Here is a 22,142-nt window from a genome sequence, read left to right as displayed (position 1 = left end):
TTACCAATGTAATACACCTTTTGAATCCAAGTTTAGTTCTGTGATTGCTGCTCCAGTAGTGTGTGTGTTCCTGTTCTGACAACCTGGCAGTGGCTCAGAAGTTTATTTTTAAAGAGGGTGTTGCTGGATGTTCAGAGTTCTGTTCATATATTGATGTTGAGAAAACAGCATATATCATCATAGTGAAATCATGACTTGTGTGATAGCATTTATAAACTGACTGTAAAGTGCACTGCTTTTACTGTCTCCTTGTGATGTTGTAAACTAATTATTATAACTGGAAATGCTTTTCTGTAGCTGGTAGTGCATAGGTCACGTTTCCTGGAAGTTGCTGATACCAAAATCTATAGCATAATTTTGTGCCTTTGCATGGATGATCCCAGGAGTCTTTTACTTTTTTTTTTTTGGTAATAGAAAACCTTAAAGTTCAGGATTTTCGGTTAGGGACACGTAAGCATATAGCAGTTGTGCTGCTTATCCAAAGTTTATCCAAAGGACTTAATCTCTTTGGCCTCAAAATCAGTCTGGATATCCCATGAAAGCTGTCTGTCCCTTGAGGTTTTCTGCAGTTTCTGGCTTCTGCCAGGTCAGAAATAAACAAGAACAAACTTTTTGGTAATACTGCTATGTCTTCTCCCTGGGCTAGATGAAACCAGATGCTACATTATTGTGTTTAATATTATTAGAGTCCCTGTTGAGTGTGTTTACATCTCTGAAGAGATAAGTTCCTGTTTGTTTCAGGGTTTAGTTGCCAGTTCGGACCAGTCATCATTTACCCATACAGGTTTATTTACAGTCAGTTCCTTTTTCCAGTTATACCAGTATGCTTAGAGGGAGCAGAATCTAACACAGAACGTGTCTGGACTTACACTTTTTTTTCTACCTTCAGCATCGTGTAATTGCTTATACTGATTAAAAAAAAGAGGATATTTTGACTCAGTAGTTGAGCGTAATTGCAAATCAATTTCATATGATTTGCCCTGTTACTGTTCAGTATTTCTGTTATAGTAGTATATAGAGGCCCCTGTCATGCTACTGTGGTGTAAGGTGTGTAAATATATAGGTAGTTCCTATTCAAGGGCTTTGATGACTACAAATGCAAGCAATTCATGAAAGCTGCAGAAAAGGGCACAGTATACTTTTTAATATGGCAAGTGCAACCATACTCTCTATGTGTGCATATTTAGTTGTGTAAAATTTGTGCGTGGTTTTGTGTTTTTAATTTAAAATAAAAGTATTAACTTCAGGCTAACAAGGAAGGATGGATTGTTTTATTGTAGAGCAGCAGAAATCTACCTGGCATTTGAGGGAGAGGTGAGTGTTTTTCTCTATGTCAGTTCAGTGAAGATACATTTAATGAAAAGGAGGTAGAGGGAAAAGCACTGTGAAAGGGAGCCAGGCAGACCAGGGAGCAACACAGGCTGCTGTCACTGACATAGCACGAGGGGTGGGAGAAAAGGTTGGAGGAGACAAATCTGGGTAGTATAGGATTGCACAGAGCATCTAACTTACTGTCTACACTTAACACCTTTTTTCAATATGGTTTTTAAAAACTGTTCTTGTAACAGTGATTTCAGTTAATATGCTGAATCAGTTGCCTATTTGAAAAGAGTATGAAGTTAATCACTTCTGCTCATTTGGACAGCAATACGTTCTGTATAAAAAGAGTAACTTCTGCGGTACAATGATACTGATGCCAGTCAAACGCTGCCAGATGTGTCACTGGATTTATTTTTTTCTCAGTTTCACGTGTTCTTGCTCAAAATGCATATCGTAGTTTTTTCTTACTGTCATCTTCACCATGTTTTGCCCAGCATTCCAGAGAGGAACGCAGCAACATATTAAGATGTTAATTTTCGCAGTCAAAGAAAGACTTAATGCTTCAGCTTGCATTTGCATTTCTTTCCTAGAAGTACCAAGTCTTTTATAGTAAACTGTTAGTTTTATGTATCTCTTGAAATGAGAAGCAGAAGAAATTCAGTCAAGGAACATGCTATACAGAAGGAAACTGAGCGTTTTCACTACATGTATAATAGCTGTTAAGATTTAATCTAATAATCATGTACCAGAAGATAGATAGTTTTATTAAAAAAAAAGATAGAATGTTTACCTGAAAAAAGGTAGAGGTATTTGGGAACGAAAGATGAATGAAAATTTGTGTGAACTGATTAGTTTAAGATCTTTGTAAGATTTCAGGCATATTTTGTTGTATGTGCACCACTTTAGGGCTTGCTGGAGAAAAGAAATGGACTTTTCTCCTTTAAGGGAAGAGGGGAAGTGTTTCTTACACACTCTAAGTAAATTGCATTTTGGTTTGAAAAGCAAATAGGCATCTGGTCATTTATTTAACTAATTCATATAGTATTGTACGTGAAGGTTTTTTTCCCCTCTGCGTACTGCTTTCTGCTACGCTGATGATAATGTACCTGGAAGGAAAAAGCAGTCCTGGCTGAGGGAGCCAGCGTCAGACAGGGCGGTCTGCCATCTGTCCCACCTGCTGCATTCATGTGTCCATCTGGTTACTGCAATAGCTCATTGCGGGCTTCAACAGAAGAACATTCAGGCTGAAAAGAAGGCAGTGTGAATTATTTAGGTAGCTAGTGTAAATAAAGAGAGGGGGACAGGAGCAAAGGAGGGGGGTTGTGAGAGGCAGAAAGCACTCTCTTACTCCTAGATGCTTTGGAATGTGTTAATGCATGAGAGCATTTGATTTGCATATAGATTTAGATGTATAGATCATTGTGAAGATTACAAGCCAATGAGTTTTATCTAGATTTAGATAGCTCTCAGCCTGGTTTGCACATAAAATATAGCCTGTTTCAGGAGGAGAATCTTTGGGGACTTCAAACCTAAGTGAAACTGATGAAATGTAATGCTTTTAGGTATTAATTTAGCAGAAATAAAATATTTCCTTTAAGGGCTTTCTGTGCCCTTTGTTAACCAAGAATTTATAACTACTTTGCATAGTCGGTGCTTTATACACACTATGCGGTTTTGATTTGGTTGTAGTTAGTTACATTTGTAGTCATCTGTACTTTATTCTAAGAGCAAAAGCAGTTGACAAATGCTTTTCCTTTTCCTTTTCCTCTCATGTTTATCAGGTGAAGATTAAATCCAGTCATCAAACAAATAATTTTCCAGCTGTCAGTGTATATTGTTACACAGACAAATATACATATGCTTTTCTGCCTACATAAACGTACATAGAACACATAAATCTTTTTAGATATTTTTAATGGGGGTGAGCAAACAGAATTTCATATTGTTACAGCAGCTTTGAAAAAATAAATAGGTTTATTTTAAAGTTGCTCGCTTGAAATTCAAAATGACCACCAGAAGGTTTAGACTATGGTGGATTATTTATTGCTAAAATGAAATTATTTTTAGAAAAGGTAAAAGTCATTAGTGTCAGATTTGAGCACAGGAGATTAATTTGCATCATTCTGTTTTAAACATTTTAATAACAGTGATGTTGTGTCAGATTTTTTTTTTTAATGCGTGACACATTAGTCCAGTGCTGTGTTTAAAAAAATAAAAGGTAGGCTTCAGATTTTGATATGTTTCCTGATGTCAGATTCTTCTTGCTTTCATATTTTAAATGTCAAACTTTTCTGGGCCAAAGAATAAAACCAGGATCATCCTAAGAGGAATCTTTGAAATTGTGGGAGGGTTTTGTTTCATTGTTTTGCCCAGTTTTAGATCTGCAGAAGAAAGGGATGCAGCATCTTGAAATCCCAACAGCCTGGCTGCTTCTCTAAGATTTGCATGAAATTCAGCTGCAGTCTTCAAAGGGATTTGAGTGGATTGGATTCTTTAAGGTTAGTCCATGTCAAACCTATTAAGTTCAATTCACATGCAAAACCCTTTTTACGTTTTTTTTAAGCCAATAAGGCTCTAGCTACTGTTAAGGCGACATGTACTTGCAGTAGAAGGTTCATTGTAATGGATCACCCTACTGGCACGTGTAACTAACCAATAATCCACTTTGTCATCTTTCAAATTAAATTGTTCCATGTCCTGTATCTTCCTCACATTGAAGAGGTTTTGTTTGCAAAAGTTGAGATCCTGGAAACTATTTTAAAGTATCTGAGTCAGTATGAATATCCATCTAAAATGTGATCCCTGCAGTTATGTGATCCCTCCACTGAATGAAGATTAATTTAACCTTTGAAAGCAACTTCAACCCTATGTTCTTAACTTTCCAGGTCTTTGAGTATCTCCACTCTTAAATAATTTTAGAAGCACAGTATATGTTCTGTGTCAAGAGGATGGGGCCAAGCTCTTTTCAGTGGTGTCCAGTGACAGGACAAGGGGCAATGGGCACAAACTGAAGCAGAGGAAGTTCCGTCTGAACATGAGGAAGAACTTCTTCCCTCTGAGGGTGACGGAGCCCTGGAACAGGCTGCACAGGGAGGTTGTGGAGTCTCCTTCTCTGGAGATATTCAAGACCTGCCTGGAGAAGGTCCTCTACAGCCTACTGTAGGTGACCCTGCTTCGGCAGGAGGGTTGGACTAGATGACCCACAGAGGTCCCTTCCAACCCCTACCATTCTGTGATTCTGTGGTGATTCAGGAAACAATAGCAGGGGAAAAAAATGATGAAAATATTTATGGTGTATAAAAGGGTTAGTGGTTACTTCAGAACTGCAAGGACATGACTTTCAAAAGAGGAGTTCAATTTTTAATTTAAAAGCCAATTGAAGGAATTCTGTGCATCTAAAACATTTAGACCAAAGCATCTCAATGCCAAGTGCAGAATTTTTGAAGTCTGCCAGCAGGCTGTGAAAGGAGTACCAAGTGAAGATACTTTGCCTCAATTAAATATGGTCAGAATAAACAGATGTTAGTATGAATTTGGGCCTAAATAAGGAACACTCAACATTTTCTGAGGTTGCTTTTCATCCTGGAGTTTTCTGCTGTACGTGAGGTCTGCTAGATTTGACCTTCATTTTGTGAATGGCTGTGTATTGTTATGATTTGGTTTGAACATTAAGTTTTTATAAATAGCTGGCCAGATTCAGTAACCAGGTGAGCTGAATCTTGAACGCAATTGTATGTTTACTGCGTGGAGTCAAATTCATCTGCCTCCAGAGTGGCTGCCCTGGCATCTGGGTCTTAAGTATCGAGCGAGATGCTGGATTCAAAGTTGTGTTCTGATGTCACTCAAGCTCACTGAATTTTGCTCAGTTTTAAACATGTAAATAAGTAGAAGGTAGTATCTTCTCCCTGTACTTTTTCTCATCACAGTGTTTGAGCTTTACACTTTGTGCTTGAGGAAGGCACTGCTTTCACTTACAGAATCATAGAATCATAGAAAGTTTTGGGTTGGAAGGGACCCCTAGAGGTCATCTAGTCCAACCCCCCCGCAGCAAGCAGGGACACCACTAACTAGATCAGGTTGCTCAGAGCCCTGTCCAGCCTGGTCTTGAATGTTTCTAGGGATGGGGCCTCCACTACCTCTCTGGGCAACCCGTTCCAGTGTTTCACAACCCTCATTGTAAAGAATTTCTTCTTTATATCCAGCCTAAACCTACGCTGTTTTAGTTTAAAATCATTACCCCTCGTCCTGTCACTGCTGTCTCTACTAAAAAGATTGTCCCCATCTTTCCTATAGGCTCCCTTTAAGTACTGAAATGCTGCAATCAGGTCTTCCCGCAGCCTTCTCTTCTCCAGGCTGAACAAGCCCAACTCTCTCAGCCTGTCCTCGTAGGAGAGCTGCTCCAGCCCTCGGATCATTTTTGTAGCCCTGCTTTGGACCCACTCCAACAGTTCCATGTCCTTCTTGTGCTGAGGGCTCCAGAGCTGAACGCAGTACTCCAGGTGAGGTCTCACCAGAGCAGAGCAGAGGGGCAGAATCACCTCTCTCGACCTGCTGGCCACGCTTCTCCTGATGCAGCCCAGGACACGGTTGGCCCTCTGGGCTGCCAGCGCACATTGCCGGCTCATGTCCAGCCTTTCGTCTATCAGGACCCCCAAGTCCCTCTCAGCAGAGCTGCTGTTTAGATCAAAAATGGTTGATTTGTGTGTACTGGCTGACAACAGAATATCTTACATTGACTTAAGGTTCCTGCTGCTCCAAGTCTTTTAAAAATATACATTAATTAGAAAAGGAAAAAATACTTATTTCCATTGTTTACATTTCAAGGAAAGAAGCAAGGATCCCATGGCACATACTTCATGTTTAGAATGCCCTTTTTACTACCAAAAGCTGAAGGAGCTGCTCCTTAAATGAAACACTAATTTTTGGGACTTGATCCTGCAAAGCTTGCGTGCATAAGTCACTTGATACGGGTAGTAAATTTTCTGGCTAAGTGCTTGGAGGAAGGGGTTGATGGATAATAAACCCTTTCCAGTTGGCCTGGTTCACTTACATCTTGCACAACAAGTATTTAGATTTTCTCAACATAGAGAAGAGTAAGATTAAGAAGTACTATGATTAATTGTCTTGTGTTTGGCTTTTTTTTCAAGTTTTCAGCATCCATTGAAAGATCTGAAGTTGCTCTGACCTATGGTCAGAATGCTTTGTTGTGTTTCATGACCTCTGAGAGCCATTTTTTAAAAAGTACCTAAACCAGGGATGTTTTAGCAGGTAAAAGATACATGTAAGATATGGAATTTTGTATTTGTGTGTAAATTCATAATTGTTCTCCTAAACATTCTTTATTGATAACACTTAAGCCGTTCAGGGTTATGCAGAGCTTGCAGCTTTTGATACTGATGCCTTGTAGTATTAATACGGCTATTTACAGCATTATTATTAGTTACATGGGCTAAGTAGCAAATACTAGCATTTATGTTGCTGTTTGATAGTGTTCCACAAAGCATTCTATTTTCCTGCTTGTGGGTTAGTGAATTGTGTTGTTACATGCATTTTTCCCGTGTTAGTATTTGGAGAGGTAAAGTTAGTATTTTGTGGAGAGAGTAAAGGGGATGAAAAGACTGTCTGGATGTGTGAATTCTCTTTTACTTGGTGCCCACAACTTTGTTGTTGAGAATATTGTAAATATCGCATTGAAGAGTATAGTCATGTTGCAAGAATTATGTATCTGTGTTGTCTGGCAGGGTGGTTCTTCTGGCAAAAGGGTGATTTGCTATCATATTTCTTTAGAGTGTTGGAATAAATACAACATGCCTGTATTGATACTACTAACTGGAGGCAAAAAATAACAAATCTGGCTAGAATTTTTTGGCTTTAACATCTTTCGGTTCTAGTAACATAAACAGAGCTAGTCCTTCTTGTTCTTTTTTATACTTGTTGGCAGTCCCTGAATGGAAAGGAGAATGGGGGGGGGGGAGCAGGGCAGAGGAAGAAAGGTTAAATGGCAGAGAGGTTAAATTGTTTCAGTGACAGATTCTCTCCAGAAAGGCATCGAGCTGTTTTAAGCATCAGTTTGGGAAAACCTGAATTGAACCCACTTCTCTGCTGTTCATATATTGCATCACTAATGTTGCCTTTCCCTTGTTTTTCATAAAAACAAAACTGACTTTCCAAAATGAGTAGAGAGCAGGGAAAATTGTAAAAAGCAAAGCTAAAAAACAAAGGCTTGATCAGCTGCAAAACTGGTTGAAGTTTTAGCTGTGTTATTTTACTGTGAGATGCCTACAGCATTAGAGCAGATTATTCAAAAAATACATATATTTGATTCTTGTATTATGATTGTTGCAAATCACCAGAGAAATGTTGCAAAAATCGTTACCAGTGATCTAAGGGGAGATGTAGTTCCTCAGTTAAAGGCTGTGTCAGCTTCTGAATGACTCTGTTTCTTCCTGGTAGAGGTCTGTCATTGCAGCAGTGTAATTCTTACAGTAAGAATCTTGCATCCTGTCAGCTAGTCTTCAACATTTTCTTTTAGAAAAACCTCAGCATATGAGCTGGGAGTTCAGGAGGATGTGTGTGTAGTCCCTCTTCAGAAAAAATGCGCTCAATCTGTTTCAGACGAGTTCCCCGAAAGATGGGTTAAATCAACTGATTGAGCTGATGTTCCCTCTTGAGGTGATATTTTATTTATATGATAAAATGCTTGGAAAGTGATTAATTTGTCAGGGGAACATCTTGTTACTGTAAATTTGCCGAATGTGTAATAAAATTGCCATAACACAGATGGGAAAATGAAGATCTTTTAAAATGAAATAGCGGAGCGATCTGCCTACATTTTCAACACTTAAAATTAACTTAGTTAGATTTCTTTGTCATTTTTACCCCTGGAAGAATGCAAGCTGGGGAAGATTTGTGGCAAATGTGTGGCGTGGGTTTGTATGTGTGATGGGTGGCGGGGACAGGAATGGGCTGTGTAGTTTTCCTTCTGTGTCATAAGGAACTGTTAGATTTATTAAATTTCTGTCAGGGTTCCTTGATTGAGTGAATTTTTAGAAATTAAAATATACAGGTCAGATACTCCTGCCCAGTAGCAGAGGTTTTAATAGGGGGCCTTTGTGGGCAAGTACCTCATTGCTTTCAAGTGACAGCTAAATAGTGTAAAACAGTTTTTAGTCTTTATAGCAATCACTTACTGTATGGAATATAACTTAGATTATATCAGGGTATACTTTAAAAGTCAAAGGAAGGAATACCTTACCTGTCTCGCAGTTGCAGTGTGTAACAAGTGAAAGTAGCATTAGTGAAGGAACAGTGCCTTTTATTCATGCATTTTACTACTGCCTGTCCATCTGTCCACTGGAATGAGCTACTTATCACACTTCCGTGTTTTTCCCTTTCAACTTAAAGAATTATGAAAGGAAAATTCAATTTTTCGTGTCCCTTTATGACAGGTAGACTGGAGACTGTGGTCATTTGGATTAAAAACGTATCCATCACCACAAGGTGACAGGTTATTATTATGTCTTCTTTGAATATATGAATTTTATCCCTGCATGTTGGAAGTCTAAGAATGGGAACTTTTTGTATAAATAATTATCCTAGTAGTGATGTACTGCATACTGTTGCCATATTTTTTCACTTTTACAGCATTCTTGGCCTTAGCACCCATAACATAAATCTTAGGCTCTCATATTTAATACAGCCTGTAGGATAACCATGCCTGTATAATGTACAGTCAGCCAATCCCACATCATCATTTGACTATCATTATTTGTTGTCCTATGACAGATGTTTCAGTTGATGTCCCATTTTGGATTTGACAGTATGTTTGATGCCGCCATCCAGGGGTGTATGAGAGTGGCCTCCTTGGTGTTCATGCTGATTGCCACAAACACCCTCAGTTTATTAAGCTGCCAACTGTAGGCAGTTAGAGTTTTGAGTATATTGGTGTGATCTTGGTTGCTCATAATTTATTTCTTAGAACTCCAGGCTGTTCGTTCTGTGAAGCAATGGTAACATAAAGACTCAGTTGCTGTCAGACCCTCTGCTGTGTAAAGAACCGGTGAAGGAGTGGAGCAGGTTTGGTGTATATTCTAGGCAGATGGTTAGTGAAATGCAGGTTGATTTTTATTGCAGACCTTAGTCCTATCATGATAAAAAAATGTAAAGCCCAATCTGCTAAAATTATCATTTAATGCACTCCTGTTAACTGATCAGGGCTGACACTCAGTTTGCCGAGCAGTCTGGACCTGTGCTGAAACTAGCAAGGCACAAAACTTGTCAGGATCAAAAGTGTGCTAATTTAGTTTAATGGTGGAATGCAGTGCTCCCTTCAGGCCAGTCTTTCTTTCACTGCTTATCTTAGGACAGTCGACTTAAGCAGAACTTTTAGATCTACAAGAAATAAATATTTGATCTAGACTTTATACTGTTGAAATAATTGAAGCAAGTCTGTCACTGAAATACAGCTGAAACTTGCAGTGTGCAGTATGGAGTAATTAATGCTGATCTGTTCATGTAAAGCTTTTCTTGGACAAGTCTCTCAGTGACTTCTTACAGAAGGGATAAGTGCAGGTTCAGCATGTAATAATTGCAGCATATTGATACAACTGCTTTGTAATTGCAAGTAGCAACATCCTGATTCTGAATGTGATAGTTGGGCTACTACACATCAGTTACTTTAGACAGTTTTTCTGGAATATGCTGAATTTCCTTCTTTTCTCTCTGTAACTCCCACCAAAATAGAAGGCAAAAGATAGAAGAGTAGAAACCATGTCAGGACTTCGTGAAAAGCTCATCCTGCAAACTTGCTGGAGTCACGCAAACATTTTAAAAATGAAAGCCGTTACTTCCTGACCTTTGCTGCTTATATCCAGAGGCAAATCTCTGACATGTAAACGCAGTGGCATAAATAGGTTTGAATTACACGTAGTAACATGTGAGCAACAAGGAACTGTGAAAAGCTAAAGGTTTATTTATTTATTTGTAAAAATCTGTAATCACACATTAAAATCCAAGACAGACTACAAAAAACCTAAGCAGCATGGGTTTTCCTTCTGTAACTTCTCAGGTTTAGTTCAGCATGTGATGAATTCGGTGATCAGTACCATACACAAGTAACATACTCAACTATTTCTTTTGCCTATTTTTAATTTCCAGTGCTTCCAGGATCAAGACAGATAAACAAAGAGTAAGAATTCAAAGGAAGAGGTTCTTTTTTTTTGTACAGTTTTCATTTACAAATGTTGAGGGACTTTAGAAATAGAAATGTTGTGCATTAACAGCCAGTGCTCGTATGCTTTAGTGTAAAAACAGTACAAAAAAAATTATATAGACTGCTATGCTCTCTGAGTCCTTTGATGTCAGTGTGGTTTTCTTTGGGTGCAGTAGGTTATGGTAATCCACTTGCATCTTGCATATTGGAGTATCAGGACCTTAGACCCTCTGACATCACAGGCTGGGTTGGGGAATAAATATTTGCAGAGCTTCAGAGATGCTGGGTCTATTCCCCTGTACCCAAGGTTTTGACCCACAGTGAATGACAGATGTGCTGTATTTGGAACAAATTTAATTTTGTTTTTTTACCTACTCTTCCAATTATAATAACAAACCCCGCACCGTTTATAAAATTACCCAGATGATTTAAGCAATTTGTGAATCAAGGAGTGATATTGGAGGAGGAGACTTCCTCAGAACTCATGTTCATCTTTAGAACTGACATCTCTGTTCATGGATGTTTCACAGCAGTTACAAATCTGTGATCTTTTCTTTTGCCAGGAATTTCATTATGCATTACTTTTTCATATAATGAAAACTAGCACTCCTTTTTGCATTTTGTAGAAATTACTGTTTTATCAAAGTTTTGTTTTTGTTTTTTTTTTTCCTGGTATTGTCTGCCTCTTCCATTTCAAATCCTTTAAAAAAAAACCAAACCAAAACAAAATATCAAAACCTTGGGCTATTCACAGCTACACATTGCTCACACATTACCCTGTGTGCTGGCTAAAGCTGTTCTTGCCATAGGCTTTATTTTTGGGCAGGCTACACACAAAGAAATTGGGATTACTTTAACTGAAAAATAAACATTTTAATGTAGGAATAAGAAGAGATTTAGTTTAGCCTTAAAATAAGTTTCCCATTTAGAAAAAAATACATACTTGAAAATAACAAAAGTCCCATTTTTGGAAGTTCAAGGCAAGTTCCCTTCTTAGAAATAAATATTTAGACTTTCAAGGCACGTTTTCATCAAAGCCATGGGGAAAAAAAGGGGGGGGGGGCAAAATATGCTGGATTGGAATTCCCCAGGACCTTGATTCTGTTCCATGCTGTGTTGTTGGCCTGCTGAGCAGCTTTAGGCAACTCTTCACCTTTGTGTCTTGTTTTGCCCACCTGTAAGAGGGAGATAGTGGTACTCCTTGGAAATGGCAGTGTAAGATCTGTGTTAAAATCAATAAGTAAAAGTTGAGCATAATTAATAAATAGTACCATAATATTAGTAGTAGTAGTATTTTTCTAGATCCTTTTTTCCTTTTTATGTTGATATCAAGAGGACCTGGTCAAGGAGCTCTGTGGGCACCAAGAAGAAAGCTGAGTTGCCCCTAGACTCAACAGTAAAGGCCTGGTCCTTGACTTTGTTTCCAAGTCCCACAAAACTGATTGGGATTTTTGTCATCATCACACAGTTTAAGAATAATACCGCGGTGCTCAGGAGACTGTTTTAAACCACTTTCCACTTTTGTCCCTACCTTTTTGGTTTCATTCGGACATTTGCATCTCATAATTTGACAGAAGTATTTTCTCCCTCGTAGAATCTTACGTTTCACTCCTTTTAGTTTCCTTAGCAAACATACAGTTTCAAGCTTTCGATGTGAGACCGTGACAAAGTGATTTTATAGCCAGTACTGGAAGTGACTAAACTTGACAACAATTGTATTTTATGACAACCTCTGCTTTCATGTCCACAGCCTACTTTCCTATCCTCAGCTGTGATTTTTTTTTTTTTTTCCCCCTTTTTCTCCCTGTCTTTTCGTCTCCCCTCCTCTCCCCATGACTTTTTTCAAATGTGAGCAATTCTGTGTCTCTGCACTGACTGGAAACAAATCCTTTTACCAGGAGTGCATTTTAATGGGCAGCGTGCTTCGCTTAAGTCACCAGAACCTTAACTGTATAATGTTCAATTTTTTACCAACACAGAACCAAAGCTTTTTCTTAAGAGTGATGTTCATAAGAGTGGTGGAAGAATTAGTATTACAGAACTAAACCAGATTAGGAGGGAATGTGAATTAGATTTGGTAACAGATGGTGCTGTGGAAATTAAAGGTGCTTTGCGAATGGAAGCGACAGCAGCTTGCCTCTTTTCCTCTCCTGTCTCTCTCTTTCATGCGCTTGATAGATGGGTATAAATCACAACAATCCTGTCTTGACAGCCAATTTCAAGAATTTGATCTGGTTAAAGACATGGATTTCCTGCTCCACTCGCTGAAACCGGCTGCTATTTTATTTTTATACAGCACCTTGTCATATTTAGGAAAGTGGAATCACCTGCCTCCCTTTAATGAAATTTTCTTTAATTACAGTTTTAGCTCTTTAGTGTTAATTACTTTTCCATTCAGCCTGAGTTCTCAGGCTGTCTCATAGGAATGTATTTCTCTCCCCCACCCCACCTCCCTGCACTATTCACGCATATGCTTTCATTTTTCTAAAGATGCTTTTCGTTGTTGGAAGTTGTTGTCAGATCCATTATAATTAGATCCTAATTATCAAAATCATCATTATTGTGTAGGAAGAGAAAGCACTGTAAACAACTGTTAAAGTTATAGGATCTTGTTTGACAGAGGAGAAACCTTTCCAGGATATATGTGAATAATAAACAAGGAAACAAAAAGCCCTCCTAAAATCTGCGTGTGGGAAGCATATAAAGATCTGGATAGCAAACACTCTCCTTGGGAGGAAAATCCACCCAGGTTATCTCTCGATACCTATTCCTCCAGTCTCTAATCCCACATTTTTTTTGAAAAGATGAGACTAAAATTCCCCTGCTTCAGTTTCGTTATGTAAATATTTATCCTTGTACCTTTCATTCAGGTGTCCAGATACCAAATCACTTTTCTGATGTGTGTCAGGATCGATTTATAGTTGCCTTAATACAATTACGTTTTTGCGTTTAAGGCAGTAAGTGTAAGTGAAGAGACTGCTGTGATGCCTGGAGACGTGGAGATGCTTCTGCTGTACACTGAAAGTCCTCAGAGTGAAAGGGAAAAATAATGGACTATATCTGAAAAAAAACCCCAACAAACCCTCTTAAAGCAAGAGAAGATCCTTAGAGCTGGCAACTAACAGTTGGTAGAAATAAAGCTTCCTACTGGCAGTCAAATCAAATGTAGTAACAACTCAACGACTCCCTGCTGCTAGCTGACAGCATGGTGTAACACACTGGGACAAACATTCACTTAAACACTGATTGCAGGAAAACGTCGTTTTCCAGCTCACCACGTAGCTTTTTGGTTGCTTGTGCGTGCGCACGTGTATGTGTAGGGGGGATTTAAAGCTGGTGGCTGGGAGGACAGGACACGCTTGGGAGCCTGCTGAGTGAGGGGGTGGGGGAAGGATCACTTGAGTTACAAGTTTTAGTCCTCAGTCTTTTAAGATGTTCATTCTCTGATACTATTTCTGGTATGTTCTTTCTAATCGCTTCTTCAATTTAACAGACCTTGGCTGGCAAATTATAATTCTTCTGTTACAAATCTGCAGAAAATCGTTGAGGAAGCTGGGTGGGGAGACAGGTACATGGTGTGCACACACCTACACTCTGCCTTGCAGTGATGGAAGGAAATCGCTGCTAGAAGTTGTGAAAAATCTGATGATGCGAATTTTGACTCTGTCTTGAGACTGAAAGCATTTTTTTTTGTCTTCCTTTTCCTTTTGGAAAGCGATAAATGACAGCTGTGTCTCTCTGATCTGTAGTACTGGCTTTCTGACTGGTGCAAGTAACTGCTTTTGATGCTGTAATCATTTCAAAATAATCCCTCTTTAGAAAGCCTGTTATATTCTTGAGTAAATCTTTACTTATTTTTGTAGTTTTATTTTTTTCTCACTTGAAGTAGCTGAATGCAGCATTTTATTTTCTTTTGCTATTTCAATTGATTTCACTTAATGAAAAGAATCCTCGCAATTAATAATTAGGCGACTCCTTGACACTTTACCATGTCCTCTGGGTGCTAGAGACATCAGGTGGGCTCCACCTGATACCACTGGGGTATAACTGCAAATAAAATGATGTTCCATCACAGAAAAACACCTAACTTCCTAACCAGAGCTTTTGCTACCTTCCAACACATGACATCAATTAAAAGTGTTAGTCTGCAGTTTGAAGATAAAGTAGTAAAATTTTACTCTTCCTGATCAATATAGTGATTTTCATATGATGAGGCCTGGCCATCATTCTAGTAGTCACATCGCAGCCTTTTGCGTGAAGCTGTTTAGGCGAGGGATGTCTATTAGTGTGACTTTGTGCAGCTCTCTACTCTTCTCTCACTGCAGAGCTGACTTGCTTAAGGCATGTTAAGTACTGGAGCAACAAAAAATACGTACATTAGGCTAGAAGCCAGTAAATGAGAGAAGGTGAATCTAAGGTATTCTAAGGATATGATTGTAACTTCAAACAACAGCTGTGTTCTAACTGTGTAAAAGTATTAGAAACACAAGAAAAAAAGGAGAAGCCTAAAAATTAAGTAGGTGTATGAAGTAGTTACTGACATTTAAATCGTATCAGAACCATACTATATGCACAAAATACAGAATGGTACATTTCTTCTATGTATAACTTTCAGGCATTCCAGAATGATTTTGATTTTAAGTGCCATCTGCTTCTTGTGTTAGCTTCTCTTCAGTATTTGCCTTTTCTTTTTTTGCTTTTTTCTTTTTTTTTTTTAGTATTTGAAAACTGAATCATCAGAGCATATCAAAAAAGTATCTTTTTCTACTTGAAATACATGAAATCTATAGAAGTAGGCAGGTCTTTTCTACAGGAAATTTTCTGTGATGATGGCCTGCTGCTAGTAGTAGTGCTTAACACAGCTAATATGATATTTGCTGCATGCGCACATGCAAAAATAAAGGTCAGTTTTGTGATTGTTATCAGCTTTATTTTTTGCCTTTCAGTTGGACTTTTGTTTGTTTTTGTAAGTGTGTTGCAGTGACATATATTGGATGCGTTGGACAACTGTGTCACTGAGGGCTGGCACCTCTGCAGATGTCTGGTATTTCAGCTTGAAGGTGCAAGATCTTTTAGTATTCTTCTCTGTTTACTTTTTGTTCCCAGAAGAGTACCTGATGTAACGAATAATCATTTTTCAGTCTGAAAAGATTTAAATTCTGTTGGCTATAAGTGCTTCAGCTTTTAAATTCAGAAGGGTAATGTTGCAGTCTGTGAAACCGTAGGATGTGTATGCTGCAGAGCTTGTACATGTCTAAGGATACATTTAATTAAACCAGCATTAGTACATCTATACATACTTATTAAAACACTTAGTTTGTCTCAATAATATTGATTAAATAGCAGTAGTTTGTTTAATCGAAGTGTATTTTTGCTATTACTACATTACTTCCAAGTAATCAGGGTAATAGTCATCATCGGTGAAATATCACGTTAGTTATGAAGTAATGCCATAAGAATTGATTTAGACTTGGCAGGAAAGGAAGGCTTTCTGTCATATAGTGCCAAAGCCTGATTTGGGTTATTAGAATGAGAGTTTTAAACATTATTTCTGTTTGTATAAACAGGGTGTGTTTTATAGGCTTATAGGTTATTCCATACTCTGAGTATCCATTATATCAAGGAACACCTCAGACAGTTAATTATGCAAAACATCATGTAAGTAATTACACAGTATTATTATGCATTTAACAGTTTTATTGATTTGCCAGTTGCGCACTTACAGTGTTTAGAGCTATAAACAAGAGATGCTCACCCTCAGTTGAAATAGGTCCAAGGAAATGAGCTAAAGATAAATGACACTAGTATGCATTGTTGCATCAGATGTAATCCTTAAACGTAGAAGCTGTCAACAGTGATAATTTACAACACATTGAGGTATCTCAGGATCATTTCCTTCTTGTTAACAAAGTTTATCAACCAGGAAGCACAGGGAATCAATGTGAAATAGAAAAGGAAGCAACAATGAACATTTACAGAATCACAGAATCACAGAATAGTAGGGGTTGGAAGGGACCTCTGTGGGTCATCTAGTCCAACCCCCCTGCCGAAGCAGGGTCACCTACAGCAGGCCGCACAGGACCCCGTCCAGGCAGGTCTTGAATATCTCCAGAGAAGGAGACTCCACAACCTCCCTGGGCAGCCTGTTCCAGTGCTCCGTCACCCTCAGAGGGAAGAAGTTCCTCCTCATGTTCAGACAGAACTTCCTGTGCCTCAGTTTGTGCCCATTGCCCCTTGTCCTGTCACTGGGCACCACTGAAAAGAGCTTGGCCCCATCCTCCTGACACCCACCCTTCAGATATTTGTAGGCATTTATAAGGTCCCCTCGCAGCCTTCTCTTCTTCAGGCTGAACAAGCCCAGTTCCCTCAACCTCTCCTCGTAGGGGAGATGCTCCAGTCCCCTCACCATCCTCATAGCCCTCCGCTGGACTCTCTCCCGTAGCTCTTCATCTTTCTTGAACTGGGGAGCCCAGAACTGGACAGAGTACTCCAGATGAGGCCTCACCAGGGCAGTGTAGAGGGGAAGGAGAACCTCCCTCCTCCTGCTAGCCACACTCTTCTTTATATACTAGAGGGGAGGTTAACATAATTCCCCCTCATTTTGGAGGGCCTGCAGTAGTTGCAAGCCAGCCACTTGAAAATTTTGCTTTTCAGAAGCAGCATGAAAAACAAACTAGTGCAGCCTCTCAGGTGCAAATGTGAAGGGCCTCAGATAATGGCTTGCTTTGTTAAACTAATAGTGTAGTCTTCGCTTGCCTTGTGTGTAGGAAGTGCTTTAGCAGGGCCTGGTAGATTGCATACAGAGCAATAATAACTGTTTCGGAAGCTGGATCCTCTGTCAGCAATCATCAGCTAACTCAGGCCGCTGCTGGTAACAACATGATGGCTTCAAGCATTGCTGCTTCTGTTCCGGCTGCTAGTGGCTGTGACAGCTGCTCTGGAAGAAGTCATTGGCTTGCTTTGCTTTCCCTGACCAAGGTGAAGTGGTGAAGGTTTTGAGAAAACATAAAGGAGAAATTACAAAAAACAATGAAACATTCAACATTTGTTTAAAAAAAACACAGAAATGAAAAAACCCGCCACTGCCGTTCTGTTTTGTGCAGAGTGCTCTGTAGTACATGGTTACGTGTGTGTTCATTAATAAAGACCTAATATGTAATAACAGTTTTGTTTGTGCTTGCATGGGACAATTTGCAATTAGTGGTCTCATCCACTAGGTTAACCAAGCAGGCCTTACAATATTTCTTATTAAAAGAAGAAATCCTTTCTTTTCCTTCCCTCAACTAAGCCAGTGCACCTTAATGCAATGATGATATGTTAGACCCAGCAGTTGTCAAAGCATCGTATTACTGTGATGCCATAATGACACCCTGTCTCTGTAAAGTAGTCATGTTTTCTCAAATCACACGTTGCACCGTTGATTTCTGACATGACACTTCATTCAGTCACTTTCTCTTCGGCATCTCCATTCTCTGACAATAGCAGCTGGTGCCCATTTTCCTACTAAGTGATTCACATTTTGCCACTTTACTAGAGTGCAATTAGCTGAAGCAGAAAAAAATGCTCAATGTAAAGCAGCTCAGCTGAAATTGTTACTCAGCTCTTTAACAGGACCCAGTGAAAGTCTTGAGGTGTTGTCATGGGCGTAGGTGCAGGAAGCAACATTTTCATTTCTTTCCACACAAACATTTTTTCCCTCTTACATTCAGAGAAGCAGATTATGGGAAATCACTGGAACATGCTGCATTGTTTTCTGTCTGCTGGTTTTAGTATAGACCTATGAAATGATACTAAAAGTAAGCACAGTATTTGAGAGGGAATGTGGTCTTTATGGTCAAAGCAAGGAGCTGGCTTACGTTCCTGACTCTGCTACGGACTTACTGTGTCACCTAGACCAAGACTTTCTTCCATGCATTGGTTTTCATAGTTAAAGTATGAAGATAACAAGTTAGGACCTTTTTGGTTGACATCTATGTGAGTTAGAGGAATGTATTGGAGGAAAATCAGATGGATTGCACTGTTAGCGTAAAAAGTACCTAGGTGTGCATAATAATACCTGCTTTGCTGATGTTCCCACATAGTAGCTGTCATTAAAAATGTCAGCTGGTAACAACCTATTCTGACATTTATGGAAATAGGGTAATTTCCTCTTCAAGAAAAGAAAAACTTCATATGCAGGTAAAAGTGGACTTTTGTGTTGGTCTATAGTGAAGGTACTCACTAATTATTGTGACTAATTATTACTCTCACTAATAGAGAGAGATGTCAGCTCAACTCTGACATAGCAAATGATGCTGTAAGCAGAGCTTTTCCTGCTTGAAAAGCAAGCATAGAATGTGTTTACAAATTACAAAGTATTGACATGTTATTTTGAACTCCTTTAGGTATTGGTAATGAGGGAGATGAGGGAAAAGTAACTTTCTGAACCATTTGGGTGGATATAAAGAGCTCCCAGTGGCTTGAATGGGGGAAGGCTTTCTTTTTTAAGGCTATATACTGTAATCAGATGCAGTTAATTTTTGCACTCTACTTGTATATTGGTACTGATTTAGCCAGTGTCAGCACTGTCAATATCATTAGTAATGTGGCAGGTAGATGGAAATATGAATGTGATTGCATTAATAAATTCTTAATATATTCAACCTTTCATAAGCACATGGCATCACAATTTATTTGCTATTGTTTAAGACCATTTTAAAGCAGGAGTTGCATTTTGAAGTGCTCTGTCATTGTGCCTTTCTGCCAGCAGTGACTGGCTTTGGGTCTTACTTAAACAAAGAAGTTATAAAGTAAATTTGTTAGAAATGTGAAGAGTCATGCTATATATCGCATGTTACTGGAGGCTTGCAGCACCTTGCAGCACCCTACATAGTTTCTCTTGTATATGGGCATGGAAATGCTTCTAGAGCCAATTAGTTGCTTTGCATATAGTTACTGAAAGGAAGATTTACTTGAGAGCTACCAGTTATTAGAAAACTTACCTGAAAACAGCTTACCACAAATGGAGCTGCCATTTATTTGACTTAAAATCTAGTAAAGAAAAAAAACAACCCCACCAAGGCTTTAAAATAAATACTGTACATTTTTATATGACACATGTTATTTCTATTCATAAACCTTAACTAAATTTAGATTTTTATTAATCCAATGTGACCTAAAAATTTTGCATTAACAGCACAATGTGGAATTGGGCTTATTCTCTTTGAATGCAGATAAAGCCATCATCTTGAAAATAGCTCTTTCTGACGAAAAGGTGTTCTTTTGAAATAAAGTCTTATTCACTACATTCCTCTTAGAGTTAATGTGAATTTTAGTGCCTCTAATTTTAGATTGAAGTAAGGTCTAGAATAAAACCCACCGGCTGACAATTGAATTTATAGATAGTTGTGAATATTTCAGGCTTGAATAATAGAGCTGTAGAATTTCAGACACAGAGAGGAAGAGAGAATTAAGCTCCAACTGTACTTTTAGACTATAATGCAATGGTGTCTAGGAATTCTTCAGTGTAACGAGCTAAGTAGTAATTAGGAGGGAACTGAGGGAGGGATTTTACAGAGATCTAGCTTAGGCATTATTCCAAACGATCAGCGTGATAATTTGATGGTGGTCCCACCTGCCATCCATATAAGATTGTGCTTGAATTACTTTCGCTGAGATGTGCTACAGTAACGAAAGAGTGAAAGCAGTAGGTGTCTGTTGCCAGCCCCCAGCGAGCACCCAGCCTTGCCTCTGGTTCACCTTCTTCAGGGGATTGACAAATTTTTCTCTCAGTCAGGTGCTGTTGTTTTTGCTTTTCCTTGGAATAGTTAATGTTTTAACTGCATTTCTGCTTCGCTAGCATGCACCAGTCCAGTCTGTACTGTTTAAGCTGTAGCCAAAAGCAGCTCTATCTTGGTTAGTACCAGAAACTGCTACTTCAGAAGCGTCAGCAGACTGGCTTTAGCCTAAGCCACACTGGTGATCAGATTTTAACACTGGTAGAACTGAAATGATGTTGTGGTTCTGACCGCTTGGAGTGGGAGATAGCCTCTTTTGCACTGGCTAAGATGACATGAATTTAGACAACTAATTAATTGCAAATGTTTTTTCTGGAAAGGGAAGGGTGACATTCGAGCTCATTATTGCACAAATTAGAAAAAAAAAAAAAGACAGTGGGAGTCTTGGACAAGAACGTGCCATTAAACTGGTTATGACAGACTGTAGGCAGTGACTTCTTTTGCTGTGTTTTGAGACTTTCTATGTGGAGTCTCAGCAGCAGGGAGGTGAAAAGAAGACCAAGTACCTGTTTAGTCAATAAAAGGACCTTAGTGTTAGTGTGTAGAAAAATAATGTAAAAAATAAGTTGGTAGAATGTGCAAGTTAATTGATGTTTTTAATCGTAGCTGTATAAAATTCAGTGTCAAAGAAAGAGGAGAGAGAGACAGAGAGACACCATGTTTTAGTACCCTAATAACTTCTAACTCTAGTCTAAGATCATAATGTATGTGAGAGCAGTCCAGTAATTATAAGGTAATAAGTGGAGTGGTGGTGTAAGTGCTCTAAATTAAAAGGAATTCGCAGAGCTGCTGTAAGTCAGTGCCGACCCGCTTTCTTTCAAACGTTGACTTGTGAAAAGTGCTTAGCCCAGAGTGCAAGTAGAGAGACAAGAGAGAGCTATCTATTAATTACAGCACTCATTAACAGTGACGGCTACAAGGCAGCAGATGCAGAAGAAAAGGCACACGCTACTGCAGGCTGGCAAGGGGATTTCCCCCCCTCCAGTTCTTGAGGAAAGGACAACACAAGCAGGTGGTCTAATGTAATAAGATATTTTCACGGCTTTAACCTTCCCATTTCCTTGGTTTATTTGCTGACACCAGATAGCTTGCTCCTTCCACCTTCCCAAATAAGTACTGATTTAAGTTTGGAGGGTAACATTTCTGCACATCAATCTGGCTGTTTTCCAAATTCACTTGTTTTCAGTAGCATTTTACAGAAAAACTCACAACAATTGAGACATCCTAAGTAACATCTATGGGCACTGATTTTAGGGTAAATCTTAGCCTAAGCAGATACCTTTAATGAAGGGTCAGGCTTTGGTCTCAGTTACCCTTATTGGAAGGGAAGCCGGCTCTCTGGATTTGTGTCTGTTTTCCACTGGTGAATTTGATTCCAGATCTTGAAGTAGAAATTAATCTTTTTTTTTTAAAAACATGACAAGGTGGAAAAAAATTACAAGATCTCAAAAATGGCTTTAGATAGTTGTCAGTCAGATTGTCTGGACTCATGCGTTTGCTTTGAAAACATAAATCTGTAGCTCCAGGTTGGTGGCCTTATGGGGTAGTTGCTTTTCTGCTGATAATGTTTCTCGAGAAATGCTAATAACTGTCATCTGTACTTTGGCAGCTTCTGAGAGTACTGTCTGGAAAATGCTGGGTAGGCCATTTGCCACTGTGGTCTCATAATCGCCGCTGTAGAAAATGAAGATAGTATCTGATTCAGAGCTTTCTAATTATTGTTTTTTTCCCTTGTTCTCTCTAAAATATATTTTAAAATAATGAAAAAATGGGGGATGGAATAGACAAAGATTTTTTTTTTTCCCCTGTAGAAAACACTAATTTGTCAGATCAAA

General features: G+C 38.8%; 1 protein-coding gene across 15 annotated transcripts in view; it reads left to right on the top strand.

Annotated features, from left to right (window-relative positions):
• ESRRG (estrogen related receptor gamma) overlaps positions 1–22,142 on the top strand; it is a 412,075-nt gene that overhangs the window by 256,564 nt on the left and 133,369 nt on the right. The gene's annotated exons all lie outside the window — the stretch shown is intronic.

This window comes from Opisthocomus hoazin, chromosome 2, assembly GCF_030867145.1.
Source record: "Opisthocomus hoazin isolate bOpiHoa1 chromosome 2, bOpiHoa1.hap1, whole genome shotgun sequence".
NCBI classification, from domain to species: Eukaryota; Metazoa; Chordata; class Aves; order Opisthocomiformes; family Opisthocomidae; genus Opisthocomus; species Opisthocomus hoazin.
The sequence above is the reverse complement of the archived record's forward strand: the minus strand, read 5'-3'. Positions and strand labels throughout refer to the sequence as shown.